This window comes from Pseudopipra pipra, chromosome 3, assembly GCF_036250125.1.
Source record: "Pseudopipra pipra isolate bDixPip1 chromosome 3, bDixPip1.hap1, whole genome shotgun sequence".
NCBI classification, from domain to species: domain Eukaryota; kingdom Metazoa; phylum Chordata; class Aves; order Passeriformes; family Pipridae; genus Pseudopipra; species Pseudopipra pipra.
Window position 1 is genome coordinate 56955768 of NC_087551.1, and position 16397 is coordinate 56972164.

At 40.9% G+C, this 16397-nt stretch overlaps 1 long non-coding RNA gene across 1 annotated transcript; it reads right to left on the minus strand.

Moving 5' to 3' along the window:
• Positions 1 to 9668: 9668 nt before the first annotated feature.
• Positions 9669 to 15636, minus strand: LOC135411580 (uncharacterized). Its single transcript, XR_010429217.1, has 3 exons — positions 14120 to 15636; positions 12487 to 12666; positions 9669 to 10990 (listed from the first exon to the last, which is right to left on the minus strand). It is a non-coding gene; the product is annotated as an uncharacterized LOC135411580 (long non-coding RNA).
• Between the last annotated feature and the right edge of the window lie 761 nt (positions 15637 to 16397).

Here is a 16397-nt window from a genome sequence, read left to right on the forward strand (position 1 = left end):
TACAACCTATTATAAGAACATTAGACCAGCTCCCAGAATGAGCTGTTATTCTGAGCTTGGCAAGCTTTTCCTTGCACAAAGATTAACTTTTTTTCCTTCTCTTCCAAGTCTTGCAGATTAGTCTTCCATGATTTCTTCACAGAAGAAGTACACAGGCATGCAAGAAATTGAGGAGTTATGGTTAGTGCTCTGTGAGTGATCCAGGCTGGGAGGACAAGAGTATGCCTGAGCTGTCTGGGCTCTAGAGGTCAAGTCAAAGTGGATGGGTCAAAACGTGCAATAAGTGAGGTCTGTCTGATGGGAAGGTGCTGTATTTTGTAAGTCACAGTTTTATCTGCAGTGACTGGGCAAATGGACTGGAACAGTTTCCAAATCTTTTCCTAGGAGACACTGCACATACATCCCGGATCATCTTGTACCTGGGCCTACCTAAGCCAGAGCCTTAGTTTTGCAAGAAAATTAGCCACCATATTTTGAAATAGTCTTGAAGCAGCTATCACAAGAAGTTTTGAGTCACATAGCCTAGTCTCTTTCCTTGCAGAAATCAACATTTTAGAGAGATTTTAAAGCAGTTTCTTGTGTTCGTGGAAACCTTCTGAAAATATGTGCTTTTCAGTATCTTGCATTGCCATAGCTAAATGTCCTGCCTATCTTAGATTCACAATTTTGAACCTTCTAAATTGCACTTCTGTTTAGAAACCAGAGGAATGGAGAAAGTGTAGCCAATTTCTGAGGCCACAAGTTTAGGCAAACCTTGATTCCAGCCACCTCAGTTATAAACCTTCTATTTGTTTTGACAAGAGCAGATTTTACCCTTCTCTAAGTTTACACAGGAGAAAAAAAAAAAGGATCCCTTCCACTATCTCATTCACTGGCAAGTAAAGGTGTTTGCCTGCAGTAACAGCATCAGACCTCCAAGGAAAACTTTTCAAGTCTTCAAGTTCTTGTAAAACAGTGAAAACCCCATGGATGTAAAATAGAGGCCTGATTCTCATGTCCAGAGTACGTGCGGTGTATCAGACTAAATTTGACACTAAATTGACTAAATGTGTCAGTTTGAGCCAAGACAGCAGCTCCTTACTATGAATCAGAAGAGCTGGAGGAGTAACTTTCATGGCTGGGTAAAGGAGTGTAACATCTCAAACATCAGTTTTGCAAAATGTAAGCTTCCTGCTTTGGAAGGTCAAATCTTAGTGATGTCCACTCAGTTTTTACACTCTTACAAGGGTTGTGCCATGTGTGAGCAAGGCCTTCTCAGGATGAGATCATAGAAATCAAGTGCAGAGATCAAGTAATTTGTGACAATTTCAGCAGTCTTGGAGATCTGCTGTAATGTTCTGTGCGTGAAAAAAGTCTTCCACAAGTGTGGCAAGTACCAATGCTACCATATATGCTGCCTGATTTCCCTGGCCTGGTCTGACAGGGGAACGAGACTGGCACAGTCCCCTTGTACATGTCCTACTTAGACCCATGGTTGGTTGTGGGGTAATGAGGATCCCTAAACATGAGGGGTCTCCACCAGCCTCTCCACAAAGGCTTTCCCATTCCCTGTCCCATAGAAGCAAGTCCTTACTGCACATCATCAGCCAGGACTTGTCCTGGAGATATATCTTTCTGACAAGTGCAGCAAGTTCACACCAACTGGTCCTGCAAATTCTCTCTTCACAATCCAATCCTTTGCAGAAGCTTTCATAACTCAAAAGTAAGTATCTCTTTTTCTTTCTATATATACTACACAGATCAGTTGTGACCATTTCACTCTGAAATTAGTTATTTTAGAAGTCGGGTAAGTAGTTACATCATTCACACAAATTTTGGAAAACTGAACCAGATTTCTGTTCACACTTAGATCTTTTCCATTTATCGTACTTTCTTAGGAGTTCCTTTAGCAGAATAGATAAATCCTTAAACAAACAAGGAAGATGTTAGCAAAACACATCACCTTTCACTGCCTTTTATTCTTATTTGTTTGTATTTTTTATTTTTTATTTCTTTCCCTTTACAAAGAGCTAGCAACAGAGTCAGAAAGCCGACCTTACATACTTGATTTGCAGCTGTTCACAAATTGTTAAATCTCACTGAATTTTGATTTAGAACATAAAAGGCACCTTAACACCCATCTGTAGTAACGTAAACAGCATCACGTTTGTGTACTTCAAAAGAGCTGCACATAGAAAGGATCAAGAGATTTTGAGAAAATGTACTAAGTCTGTTTTCTACAGAGAAGAAAAATTCCCCTAAGCAATATATTTTGGGTTTACAGGTATTGGCCAGTATTTCATTCTTGGTGTAATCTTCTTTGAGGTTAAAAAATGAGCTTGAAAATGTCAATAACAGAAAAAAATTACTGCACCTGATCAGCACAATGGTATAGGAACCAACAAGACTTTCTTAGTAGGTACAGACTAGACACTTGAAATCAGGGACATACTCTGAAAAGAGACTCAATTGACTAGAGATGGGAGTAGATAAAATAGTGCCATTTTACTTAAATTACTGACAGAGAGAGACATATTTCACTCCATGGCTGTCAAAAAGTGTGAGAGAAAGCTAGTGGGAAGATGTTGTGAATCATTTTGGGATGTTCCTGTCAGAAATATTTAATACAAATAACCTGTATTATGAACTTTCTATGTAGGTGCTTTTATGTAAGCCTAAGGTTAAAAAGAAAGAATTAGATTAAAATAGTGAAAACTCAAACTCAAACCTCTGCAGTTCTCCACAGCTGTAAAACCTTCATTCAAGTCCAGATTCAAGCTGATCAAACAGAACTACCCATAACCAAGAAATAAAAATAAAACATCCTTTGTGGGAGACAAAATGGAGTACTTTGACTGGTTTATTTTATTGCTAGCTATTACCATCACCTCTTCAGATAACAGGTTATGCCTCACCCAGCTTCTTAAGACAACTGAAAACTCACATCTGGGCTCCGGTTAGTTGTCTTTCAAAAATACCCGCTCTGAAGAGAGATGAGTCTCTCATCCTCTCTCTCTGTGGCTCCCATCTGCACTTTCCGCTGATGCCACAGTGGTCTTTCACCTCCTATCCTCTGTTAGTAAAGCCCCCAGCTGAGTGCCTGGGAACATCTGTATTGCAGCTTCCCTCTCTTCAATGGCTTCGGCTGAAACTCTGAAAGCAAAAGATGAAGTGACTTCTGTTCTTCAACCCACTGTCTGTAAGGAGTCTTTGTCCTAGAAGTCGCTTATAATTTTTCCTGAGTAGTGTTATGTGAATCCTTCCAGCTTTTAAGACAATAAAAGCTGCGTTTCCTGAAGCATCTTTCTCTGTCCCTAATATGAAATAACGGCAGACAGGCTGTTACCGTTGCAGTTGGCCAGTGAAGTTTGCCAAGGAAAAGTGGTTTAATCAGAAAATGTGAGCTTCTCAGAAATTATTTGCGACAACTGGCTGAATGCAGACTCTTGCAAAGCGCCAAGTATTTTTCAAGTCTTGGGACCTTTGGTGTCAGAGCAGCACATTCACAGCTTTTGCAACTACTGAGGGAAAATTGGTGGCACTTTTTACCTTCACTGCTGCTATTCAGAAGTTGGTAGATGATGAAGTTAAAGAAAATTATATCAATTTCACATAGTTATTGCTGAGATGACAGGCAGGGCACAGATTTTCCAAGAGAATATCATGTGTCTGTGAAAAATACCTGAGTTTTGGAAAGCTGCAAAACACAAAATTATCCATAACCTGGGAATTTTTCTAGTTCTCCATGGGTGTTCACTGCAAAGAAGTTGCTAGCCTTTCTTTCAGGCATTTCTTAACAAAAAAAAAAGGAAACACAACATGTAATGTGTGAGCTGTTACTCATCCTTTGAATAATGGATGCTATTTTCTGCAAAGGCTCCAAGCCACACACAGGCAAGTTTTCTCTGCATCTGTAGAAAGGTGGTATAGCAACAGTTGTTGAAGGAGAAGGGATGGAGCGATCTTTATTTCACTGTTGCAGTGTTTACTTTTGAAAAACTAGATTGAGCTTCCAAAAATGTAAGGGGGGATATGCTTGCCATCCCTGGGATGAGTGACAGGCAGGGGATTGGTCTCTTCTGTTATCACTAATTATGTGTAAACGCCTGGGTTTGGGGATTTATAATGAGATCTCAGGAGATGGGTTCCGCTATTACTAATTGCTATTACTCAAATGAATGGGAAGATTGGTTTAGACATCTGTGGTAGGGAAGCTGCAAAGCACTGCAGAGCTGTATGTGAAATTAAGGAAAGTGGTGCTGTATGAAGTCCCTTGTGCTCAAGGAAGTTTGAGCACTAATGATCAAAGGTTAAGGCCCTGACTCCAGAGCAAAGCATGAGCATGATGTTCACCTTGTGCTGAAACCCAGGCCCACTGCCCCAGACCTTATTGCCTTGTTATGGAACCAGGGCAGCTGTGGCTGCTGCAGGCACAGGGACAAGGTTTGTTTATTCAGCCTCCTGAGCACAGCCAGTACAGCAGGCCTACCTGCCCCTTCCCAGTCACCAGGTTAAGCCCTTTGTGGTGATAATAGTCAGTTATTCCATATTCCATCCCTGAAGACATTGCCGATGTTTGGAACAATTGCGTACACCCTCTGCTGTAAGCAGCAGGGGAGGCTGAGCTCAACCTTGCTGTTCTCCAATCATCCTCGTTCTTACAAACAGATGGGCTTCCTGTACAAATCATATCTCAGTTGCATTTAGCTAACAAAAGCAACAATCAAAATCTCCACTGCATCTGCAAAGAATAATGAGGATTAGAGTCTTGTCCAGTGGTCTGGAAGGCTCATTTGCATTCCCTGGTCTGGTGATTCCCCTTTTTTCCATGTTGTGAAAAGACCCTCTCCCCAGTGTTTTTCTGTCCCTAAGACAAGAGAGCTAAAAAGCTTTTGTTGATGGGGGAAAGTGGAAGATCATGTTCATGACACCTGCTTTGTATGTAATTCCTACACATCATACACTTCTGCCACATTTATTACTTAATTCATTCCTCTCCAGAAAAATACACCAGTCATTTCGTGGTCGCCCTGTTTATCATCTCCAGCTGTGGGAGCCGGTACCGGCCAGGTGCAAGGACAATAGCTGGCTATTCATTTCTCTGAAATGAACCAGCTGTTCCCCTCAGCATGCACCAAGTCTGGGTCCTGCTGGTGACAACCCTGTTATGGCTGCTGCTGCAACTTTAATTTTATTTTAAGAGCTAATCCAGACTGATCGTTCTGAGAACATGCCTAAGTATAGCGAGGGGTAAGTACATTTTACAGAAAGACATATTCCAGGCTTTAAATCTGTTGTAGAATAGCTTATAGGTCTGTGTGAGCTTTTAGATTTTTCCCCCAGATTCATGGGAGATGTTGATTAGTACAGTTAGATAATGTCAGGTAGGGAATTGCTCACCTGCTATTGATGTCCACTGAACTCTGTGTTCCAGCATATGGGTCAAATCGTGACCTAAGTCACCAGAGATAGCAGTCACAAGTCCAGTGCCTGACAAAAAACATGTGTGGATGACAAAGAAGAGCCTGAAGTATATTTCAGCCCCATGAAGATCCCAGAGCCAGCAGAGAGTCCATTCCCTTGGGTCTGCTTGTGACCAAAGGACTTGGTCTGCATTATGCAGCTTAGAGGTCTTAGGACAACACTGCTTCTTTTTTACTACATGGACTCCCAAATGTAAGGAAAGGGGAGGGAAGGGGATGCTGCTGACAAAGAGTTCATAATGAACTGATGGCATAGGAAAGAAGAGAAAAGTTGTTAAATGTCACAAGGCCTCAGGAGTCTGGACTGAGGATCCAGGTCCCAGTCATTTGCTCTCAGAAGCATGAAATCCATCATTTCCCATTTAAAAAGCAAATAAGAATATCTGGGTTTTCAGGGAAATTCTGGATCTGGTTTCAAGTTTGACTGTTCACCAAAACATTAATTGTGAGGTTTTTAAAAATTGCTTTGAACAAGACATGTTGTAAGAAAGGAAGAGATGTAATTTGCAGCTGTATGAAAACAATGCAAAAAAAAGAGAAACTCAGAAAATATTTTCTGAGCCTTGATGATGTCATTCACAGATCTATTTCAACTAATTGTTTTTAAATTAATAATTTTCTACTAATTGTTTTACTTTCAATACTTTTTCGTTATTAAGAAATGGAGACAAAACCTCCTCATAGCTATGGCTGTTACATTTAACTTAAATCAATGGGATCTTCCTCCCTCTCTTTCTCAGCTCATTTATATTATCCATCAAAATTCCCCATTGAGGAATGTACTTTCTGCCTCTGAGATTTCTGCTCACTTCCCCCCAGCTGAGAGAAGGAATTTGCCAGTACTTTGACCTTTCGCTCTGTACTAATCCAACTTGAGTCAGTAGATGCCAAAGGGAGCTTAGTTTTTTCATATTTTCCCAGTTTTATCTGCCAATAGTGTATCATTCTTTGCACAGACTCAGGTCTGCAGAATAGTCCATTTTGTTCTACAGGCCAACAAAACAAGACAAATGGGATGCTGTAAATACAGTACTAAACCCCATGAATAAATGAAACTGCAAGCTTTGAGAGAGGTCACTCAGAAATAGCTTCAATTCCAATAGACTGTATTAGTGACTCAAAATTGTGTACATAGCCAATGAAACCTTCAGTTCATGCTGAGATACAGGGATAGGGACTGCTGCCTATTTTTTGTGAATATTGACTTTTCTTCCAGGAGATCTTTCTTCTCTTCCTAGCAATTCCACACACTTATGGTATGATATTGAGCAAATCATTCTCTCTAGTTTAAAATCTCATGTTCATTAGAATGATGGGATCATGATATGGCTGTCCCTTGTAAAATGCCTTGAAATCCATGTATAAAAGCAAGCCTTACACTGAAAAATTATTGGCATTATGCATTTACAAAGCAACTTCTAAGAACCTCATAGTGCTATCTTGAAATGATACAAAAATGCATACAGTTTTTCAGGAGTGTTCTAGTTAGATGAAGCTGTCTGAAAAGGCCATAATCCCAGCTCAAGGACAATATCTTTGTTTTCTATTTTCATTTTCAGCTTTGGCCCATATCATGTCAAGCTCAGAAATCATTAATATTTCCCGCAAATGACAAGTTCCCAGGGGAAAAAAAAATAATCAGAAATACGAAGGATCACTTCCAAGACAAAGTACATTCCCAAGCGAATCCTGCATTATAGACAATGTGGTGCCTCAGGCGGGGGGTAAAGAGGAATAGAAAATTAATCTTGCAGGATGCCTGAAGAGAACCAGGCATACTTTGTGTATTTTAGCGTTTCTCTTCTTTTTGTGTTTTAACCTTAATGCTTAGCCAAAATTCAAGGTTCTGTAGTAATTTTCTGTTAGGAAGAGTAATGATAAGAGAGGCGGGTGTCTTTGACACAGCTCCAGTTGTTTACAATGTACAAGACTTTGCTTCCTTGAACAAGGCAGAAACCAGCAAGCTGGAGACAGCTGCTCAGAAGGGGGTCTGGCATGGCCAACTGCCAGCGCTCCGAACAGCAAGATCCCAGGAGATATTCCCAGCACCATCTTCCCTGTGCTTATTCACACCCTAATGTATGCTTGGCTTTACCTACTCCCTCTTGGGTCCTCCTGGGCTGCTTGTATGGAGACACAATCCAGGCAGTGGGTATTGCAACCTGAGGTCTCTCAAAGTCCCCACTGCTGGCTACAGCATCAAATTAACATGGGCCTCAGATAATTTCAGTGAAAAGTTGAAAAAAAGCTTTCAGGGCAATCTGAAAACTCAGAAAGGAGAAGATAAGAGAACACCCAATGTACTTGCTTCACCACAGAAAAATACCCTTAATGTGAGGGCACTTGTTACTCTGGGTCTGGCTGCTGCTATGAACGTCTGAGATCTGTGATTTTCAGGAGCAGACTCCATTAGGTAACAACTCAGTACACTTCTGCCACAAGTAATAGTTGGGATGATGTGGGCAGAATGGGGATAGGTAAAGGTGATAAAGTACACAAAAGTGGTACAGAAATGCCAACAGCATCTCTACTTGTCACAGCCGTTGCTACCAGACTTAACCTCAGTGCCATTCCTGTCACAGATTGAAAGGTCTCTTCTTGCTGTAAGAAGTCTTTTTCAACTCTCAAAATAAAAGTGGGTTGAGTATCACAGAGCTTCACACCAGGAAAAATGCATGAACTCAGTGTAAATTATAATAACGAAATTGTAGTATATATGTAATTTCTAGCAGAAAAAAATCTTCTATGAGCCAGGAAGAAGAAAAAAAATTGAGGTCTTTTTCATTATCTAATTTACCACCATTCCTTGATATCTCCAAGTAGGACTGGGGGCTCTGGGGTAGATCATTAAAGCTCTTTCCCTCTTTTCTGTACTATAGACCTCTGCATTACAGAAAAGAGAAGCTGGCATTGGAACCTGTAGCAATGCCACAAGCTCTAGCAATGCTAGTGAATCCATAGAGAATTTATAGAGTACAGCCCCAGGCACATGATGAAAAGGGCAGAGAGAGTGAAGGTGATATTCAGTCTTTGGAAACACTGAGAAGAGATGAAGTTTCTTGGAAGAGATGACCTTTTTTTTTCTCTAATCAGAAAGAGTAGGCTGTCAGTTATTGAGTTTAAATTTAGATTGCAGTGTTGTTCACTTCTCTGTTACAAAACTCAGATAGATTTAATATCCAGACCTGCAAATCCTTTAGAGTGAAACAGGAAAAAAAATGAAGTCACAGAATTAAGACCAGTTAATGGAAGCGTATGCGTGAATGGCCTGTGGGGTGTTCCCATTAACTGCTGTGCTGATTTATATTGTTGTCATCACAATCTTTTTGTATTATGTCTCATAATACTCAAAGAATATTGTTACAATTAGATTGAAATTTGTCTTCATGGGAGGCATTGTCCTGACTGAAGGATAAGGGCGATATTTCTGGGCAATCTATAATGCAATTGGCCACCTATGACTGCCAGCTCACATACACTGGATCTTCATCACCACACACAGGGCCAGCCCAGAAGCTGGGGAATGGTTAACGCCCACACCTGCACTAAACCTTCAGGTGAAAGACAAACAATGATCTTCGTGTGGGACTGAGGAAGGGAAAATCCAGGCACCTCCCTCCCTGGTTCAGGAGGAGTTGAAAGCAGCTGCTCCTGCTGGGGTTCATGCTCGTGCTGGCCAGAACAGCCTGAAGGCGGCCTGCCCGGGGGGATGATATGTGCACACATTGCAACTAATTGCACTCTGTACATCAGACTGCAAAAACCAAGACAAATTAATCATCATTTCACCTTGCCAAGTAAGTAAATACTGAAACCCTTACCTTATATACAGGAAAAACAAGTCACGGAAAGAGCTGGGGCCAGTGCCAGGACTGGGAAACAGCTATCCAAACTTTCTAGTATGCTAGCTTTCATCCTGCCCCCCTCAGGCAACACAACTGCTCTCTTCCAGAGTCAGACTCAAGTTAGCTCCTCTGGAACAGAGGAAGGTGGTAGTCAACCTGTCATGGTATCCAGTGTGCTCCCTCTTTATGAGGAGGACATTGGACTTCTTAACTTTTGGCTTCTTGTAACTTGTTCTTTCTTTGTTGAGATGAATTGAGGTCTCAAGGAGCCCTATACAGTATTTCTAGAGGATTCTGGTTGCCGCTATAGTAGCAAAATAGCAGGCACAACGAATAACACTGACAAACTTTGAAGAACAGCTAATGTTTCATTTTCATTTAATTTTCAACATTTCTTATGTGTGCATACAAATACAGAAAGATTCTCCCTAAAAGATAAAACCAACAGCCTGGACTTTCCTTAAACTCAGAGGCATAACAGTAAGTGCTTCACAGGTCCCATAGCTGACTGTTCCTTTCGAAGGCAAACCAATACAAATTTCTTGCTCCTGTAGTTAAGGCTCAGTTCATCTTACAGACTCTCTGCTTGTAGGACCATGAGATTGATATAAGCATGCAGGTATGGTTCAGTTTGCAGACCTTTCCTCTCACTACAGGACATAGAAAGAAAATGTAATAAATAAGTAAATAAATTTTAAAAACACAAAATCAAACTTAGCAGAGAAAATAAGATGCTTGGCCAAACCTGGTGCTCTGGGAGAGCTGACATCTGATTTATCCTACTAACACATCAGTAATTCTCTGTGCTATAAAAGAACTATGTGGTTCAGCTTGTTTGCTCTCAGGGTTTTTGCTGAAATCCCCTAGTCACATACTCAGGAAGGAATCCTTTTATCAAAGAACCTTTGCACTTTGCACCACAAGTATTGTCCATGGCTGCTATTGCCCTTCATTATAGCCTTGAAGGGGACTGACTGAGTGATGTGGCAGCAATGTGCTGACACCAGAATTTGGTTCCAGTTTGATAAGGCAAACACATAGATTTTGGCACTTACATTCAGGAGGGCTAATAACAAAGGTTAGGTCTCTGTGGACATTACCGGGTCAGTGACAAAATTCTAGTTATCCAAAATACCAGCAGGGACTCCAGCTGTATGGGGAAACAAAAGTGCAGAGCAAAAGGAACATGAGGAAGAGAAAAGAATTTGAACCAGGTGAAGCAGTTCATCTCCAGACAAAACCAGCATGAGTGAAGGTAGTATTTATGTGCATAAGGGTAGAGGGGACAGATTTTGTGCTTGCAACTTGTTAGGGAAGGCAGTAAGCCCTGGCCTTTTCTTTCCAGAAAGTAGAAGGATAGACTGTTCTGCATTAAAAAAAAAAGAATTCCCACACTGGACTGTTCTTACTCTACCTGTGCAAATACTTTTGTATCCACTGGCAACTAATCTGGAAGGCCCATCTGCTTCCAACCAACACATAAGCACCCACTGATCCCACCTCACATGCTGTTACTCTAAGTCCCCTCATTTTACCAGATCATAGAAAGGGAAGAGGAGGAAGAAATCCAACAGATTTACTCTAATCCTTGAATGCAGCTTTGGATCTTCTTTGTATGGTCTCAGAGCCACCCTCTTGTCTATATAAACAATGCCCCACGCTGAACAGGAGGTTCTGTATAGTCTATGGAGAAGATAAAGGACAGAAGAAACAGTAGTGAGAAACAGTATGTAGTTTAGGAAAGCATAATATAAGTTTGCATTTTATGCCAAAAAAATCCCACCAGTTTTCTTGGCTTGTTTTACAAGAACTTGCTGAAGTTTAAGAGGCAGAGAGTAATTTTACAGACTCTGACACGTTTAGCTGACTAACAGAGCAAAAAAACTTGGGAAATACCTTTCACGTTCAAAGGTACAAAATAATACATCTTGTGGTTTGTATCAGCCTGGTTTTCTACATGCCTAGGATTCAAATACAAATCTCTGCCAAACATAGGGAGTTTTTAAGGGTGTTAAATTGCCTAGCTCTTTTTACAGTGTGCAAAGTGATTTGAAATCATTGGGGAACATTAATATTTTGTGGAGAGAGTTCCAGATTGGAAGACTGCAGTTTGCAGCACTAAGACTTATAAATCACTTCAGCTGTGGTGGAATGTGATGATTTGAAGCCATTGGGTTTGGAAATGGAAAAAAGACATGATCTTGAAAGATTCAAACTGCTTTGAATATGTTAAGCCCAATCTTACAGCTCTGATTGAAACATATTCAACAAACATCAAAGTACCAGCTGTAAGATCAAATACTTTCTGCTGGAAAACTTCCAATATAACTTACCCTTTGTAGCTCTGCATATATTTAGAAACACTGGGCCTAATCATACAGCAGTTTACACTTGATGTAATCACCTGCTGTTGTGCAAACTGAGCACAAACACCTTTTCTAATCTAGTAATAATTGTACGTCATTTTGCCATCATTATGAAAAGGCACAATGAACAAATGCTCTCTTCTGCAAGGAGAAAGAAGCTGGAGATAAAATTTTCTTGCTTCCATGAGATTGCCTTGCTATAATAAGCAGGAAAAAAGATAAAAAGATGAAGGACACGCACAAAATTGTGGAAGTTACATAAAATGAAAGTGAAAAAAGACTGGAAGAACACCAGCTTCATTCCTACGGGCAACATCAGCTGGAGAGTAGGAAAATACTATCATCCTCTAACCTTGCTCATAGGCATTCTTGAGGACCAAAGGGAAAACACAGCTTTCATTCAGTTTCTATATTATTTATGCAAGACTTCCACTGAGACCTAGTACTGTGCTAATAGGAAATGTTAAGAAAGGAAATCTCTAAAAAAAGGGATTTAGGAACAAACAGCTGTCAATTGGTGATGCTCGGTAAGATGTAATTAGTGACATGGGATCGAATGGCATGTGTTTAAACATTACACTTGCTTCTAAAAGCCATTGTGTACCCACAAAAAAAGAATTAAACACATTTCTAAGTTTACCAAATTTCTAAGCATGCCAAAATCATTCTTCTGAAAAAGTTTCCCTGCCTTTTGCCATGACTTAGATTAGCAGTAAGAATGATAGGAGAGAACAAACTGAACTTCTATGTGCAGGTTGTGAGGAGTTACATATTTACCTTGATTAGTCTTTGCTATTGCAAAAGATATCTGACCTTTTCTGGAGGAGCTCAGTGCTACCTCTGCCTCATAGCAAGCCCTTGCAAGTCTGGAGGGAAGAGTGGTGATAAGTTTGCTGCCTGCCTTCCGTGGAGTTCCATTCAAGCTTGGATGACAAACAGTATTTTTCAGGTTGCTTCAGTCCTTCTGCCGTCTGCATTTGCCCCACCAATATCCTGCCAGAATAACAGAGCATGAGCCCTTTGTGAAGAGGGAGGATAGAGTATGCTACCAAGAACAACTCCTACAGGGATCCAGAGTGAGACCCTGCTTATCCATCTTCCTCATGGAAGACTCGTATGTAAAAATGCTTATCAACATGGAGATAATGCTTATCAATAAGTATATATGTTCATCGTACAGCATTTATATAATATGTTCTAGACTGAGTTTAAACATTCTAGAATTATAAATTATACCTTCCATGGCACCTTAATTTGGATCCTAGTGTATGTACAATGAAAGATAACCTTTAATTAAATGTTATTCCTTTTATTTTCTCACAGGGATCTTGTCATATAGTGAGAACAGCAATAAGAAAAAGAAGCAAGATTGGGAATTAATGAGGCTCCTTGCTTCATTTGCTCCACCATGTAGGAAATGAAACTTCTGCAAAAAGGAAAGGCAAGAGACTACAGGAGAGAGCATGTCTTTTGGAATAAAGCAAGTGAACATTACAAAACGAAACTCAGTCATGTCTCTGCCACTGCTACACACTTCCTCCCTGATTGTAACCACAGCTCCCACAGTCTGCTCCCTGGACAGTGAATCGGCAGTTCAGACACAACAGGGCAGAAAAGAAAATGCGTGGGTCAGTATAACATGGGTCAACATTAGAGTGTCTGGCAGCTCTGGAAATCAGAAAAGACCAACACTTTGTAAGAAGAGGAAGGCACAGAAACAGAACATGACACCCAGTAGGATTAAGTACCTGTTAATATCCTATGTGATACAATACAGTTCTTACTTAATAGAAAATGTGTATTTGGCAAAATTCCCCTTGGGACAGTTTTTAAGGTAAAATCCACTCCAATACATGACATACCCAAGTTCCCACAAAGACAAGTTACTCTATTTGAAAACAACAGAAAGTACTTCCCCAATTTTTCTTCCCATTTTCTCTGGTACATTAAATGACTTCATTTCAGAAGTGAGCCAAGGAGTAGCGTTAAGGAATCAACTAAAGTTCACCTGTGTTGTGACTGCTGTGCATCAAGGATTCAGTCATCCACTCCACAGCTAACCTGAGCAGTCTTGGGCCTGTGCTGTGCCATGCTGCCCATCCAGCATGGCCTTCAGCCTGTGCTGTGCCCCACACGTAACTGCACAAATTCAAAGTACAATACTTACACTGGAGAGTTTCCACCAAAAAACCCTGGTGCTACCTGGAAAGCCACAGGGATGGGCTCTGTGATCAGATGCCTTTATGAGAGATTTTTCTGGGATTTATGGGCTAAGAATTCAAAAGGCTATTTTGTCTGCCCATTATGCAAAGATGGAGATGTTTTGCAGTACAACAAGTAGGGTTATGCTGCTTGGGCATACCCTAGAGCCACAAAGTAAAACAAAAAATATAGATACCTGTAAAATGGACTACTGGTGTTACAGAGACACAAACTCACACTTTACCTTCTCCAACAAGCTCAGAGATATCACTCTGTTGGATAGTCACCCCAAAAGGCACATCTCAGAGGCAGAAGGTGGAGGCCTCATGCCCACCCCTCACCCTATGGGCCTCTAAGTGAGGAGGAGCTACGTGGCTGTACCCACAGTAGAGACAACAGTGTCCCCAGAGCAGAGCCCCTTCTCACAGTCATGGGCAGGACTGGGCTGAGCACCCAGCGGAACGTCAGGTTTACTCAGGAGTTTTATTCTGGACTTGTCCCCCAGGATTGCTGCCTTCCAGCAACCAGGAGACCAGGTCACTCAGCAGCCTTCACATCTCTACCACCCCAGTGAACCTTTAAACCTGAAACACATTTCATGCCATATTCTTTCAAAACATAATGCTAATGGGTGAAGACAGTAATATAAACCTCTCTCGTGAGACATATGTGTCTAGAGTATGATTGTATGTCCAAGCTGTGGCCTTGGTATCGTCTAGTTAATGGTATGGTATCCCTAACTACTGTAGTTAGGAAGCCACAGGATCATGATGTTATGCCTGAATGGCCTGATGTGTACTACCTGTGCTGAGGATGGAAACATGCATAAGTACTGAACGCAGTGATAAGACTCATGATTTTCATGACTGCCCTCTTGCTTCTATAGCCACAGCCTAATACATGGCTTGATCTCATGTGAACCATCCCATTGATTTATAGATGTTTGCAAAAATAAAGATTCTACGAAATACAAAAGCATTCTTAGAAATCTGGTGTAAAAATATTTATTTCTTTTGTGGCCTCGCCTTAACCATACAATACTCTCAGATTTTAGATTTAATGAAAACATTGTCCTTGTACTGCAGACAGTACAAGGCTTGGAAATATGACCCATTCACAGCCAGAAAATAAGGAAAGCAAAGAAAAAGCACCTCAAGCCTTCTTTAAAAAAGAACTTTCCAAAATCTAATTTTTGCATCGGCCTCTTGATATTTTTGCAGCCTGACTCATAAAATGCTGAGTGTATGTGGGAGAAGTGGAGTGGGAGTGAAGGGATGGCACTGCCATTTTAAAAATTATAAATAGATAAAGTGCCAACTGTCTGCATACTCTCAAGACATCACTAGCTGGCCAAGATCATTGCCATCATCTTTAACTAATAATGCAAAGATTATTAGTTTTGTTTCTTACATTTACAGGAGAGTAAATGAGATTTACATGAGACTTGACAGTAACACAGCTTGCAAGGTACGGCTCAAATTAGGAGTTTTCTAGACTGTTTCAGTGATGTTTCTTTTTTTGTTTAAAATAGAGATTATCAACATAGCAATTTAAAATATGTCTTGCATGATCACTAGCAGTCTGGATTGCCATAAAGCAAAAATTTCCAGTATCATTTAGTTTGCACTGTTTATACCGTTTACTCCCTCTTGCTTCTGCTGACACGAATTGGTTTTGTTTCCTTTTCTGCAGAAGCGTTTCACCCCTGGCTGTCACCCACCACAACATCCTGCTGGTGCGCAGGCTGCAGATTGCAGAGGGGAAGGTGCAAACCCTGCTGTCTTTGGCTGCTTTAAAAATGTAAGGGAAGCACGTTGCATACAGGCCTAAACTTAGTAATGGCAGTGGGACTGCAGTATTGCCATTTTTTAACCCTTCGGTTTCTGGGCCACATATTGTTATACTTCTAAGACAAGATGTGTTCAGTAATGTCAACAAAGCTGTCAAGACCCTTACTAGGGTGCACACCTCTGAATGGGGTCCCAAGCATGATTGGGAGCTATTTTTCTCACTATACAAGGTGTTTGAGAGGAAACCAAGCTGATGTGTGCTTCAAACTTACAGGTGCCTTCCAACTAGAAATATTCTGTGATTCTATAAACTGCCAGAAGTGTTTATAGAGAAGAGAACAATTCTGAGAAGTCCCATTATGACACTTCCCCACTATCAGGCCAGCTGGCTGGGCTTGCTTAAATGTAACACAATATAAATGTAAGCACACAGAGCGGCATTGTATTCCACACCACAAAGATGCAGGTTAGGGAATCCCACTCTTAGCTCTGAGCAAACCATTCAGCCTTGATGTTGCTTGACACAAAAGTGCAAACCAGCTTCCCAAGGAGTCTGAGGCACAGTTTTTTATGTAGTGATCTCTCCTCACCTGCTGACATGTTTTTTGGCACACCATGTGCCATGCAGGGGTCTGGCAGCAACCTGCACCCACCTGCTGCTGATGCTCCCACTCTCTTCAAGCCAGAACCATTCACCAAGATCATAAAAAGTCTCTTAGTGGATGCTTAAGG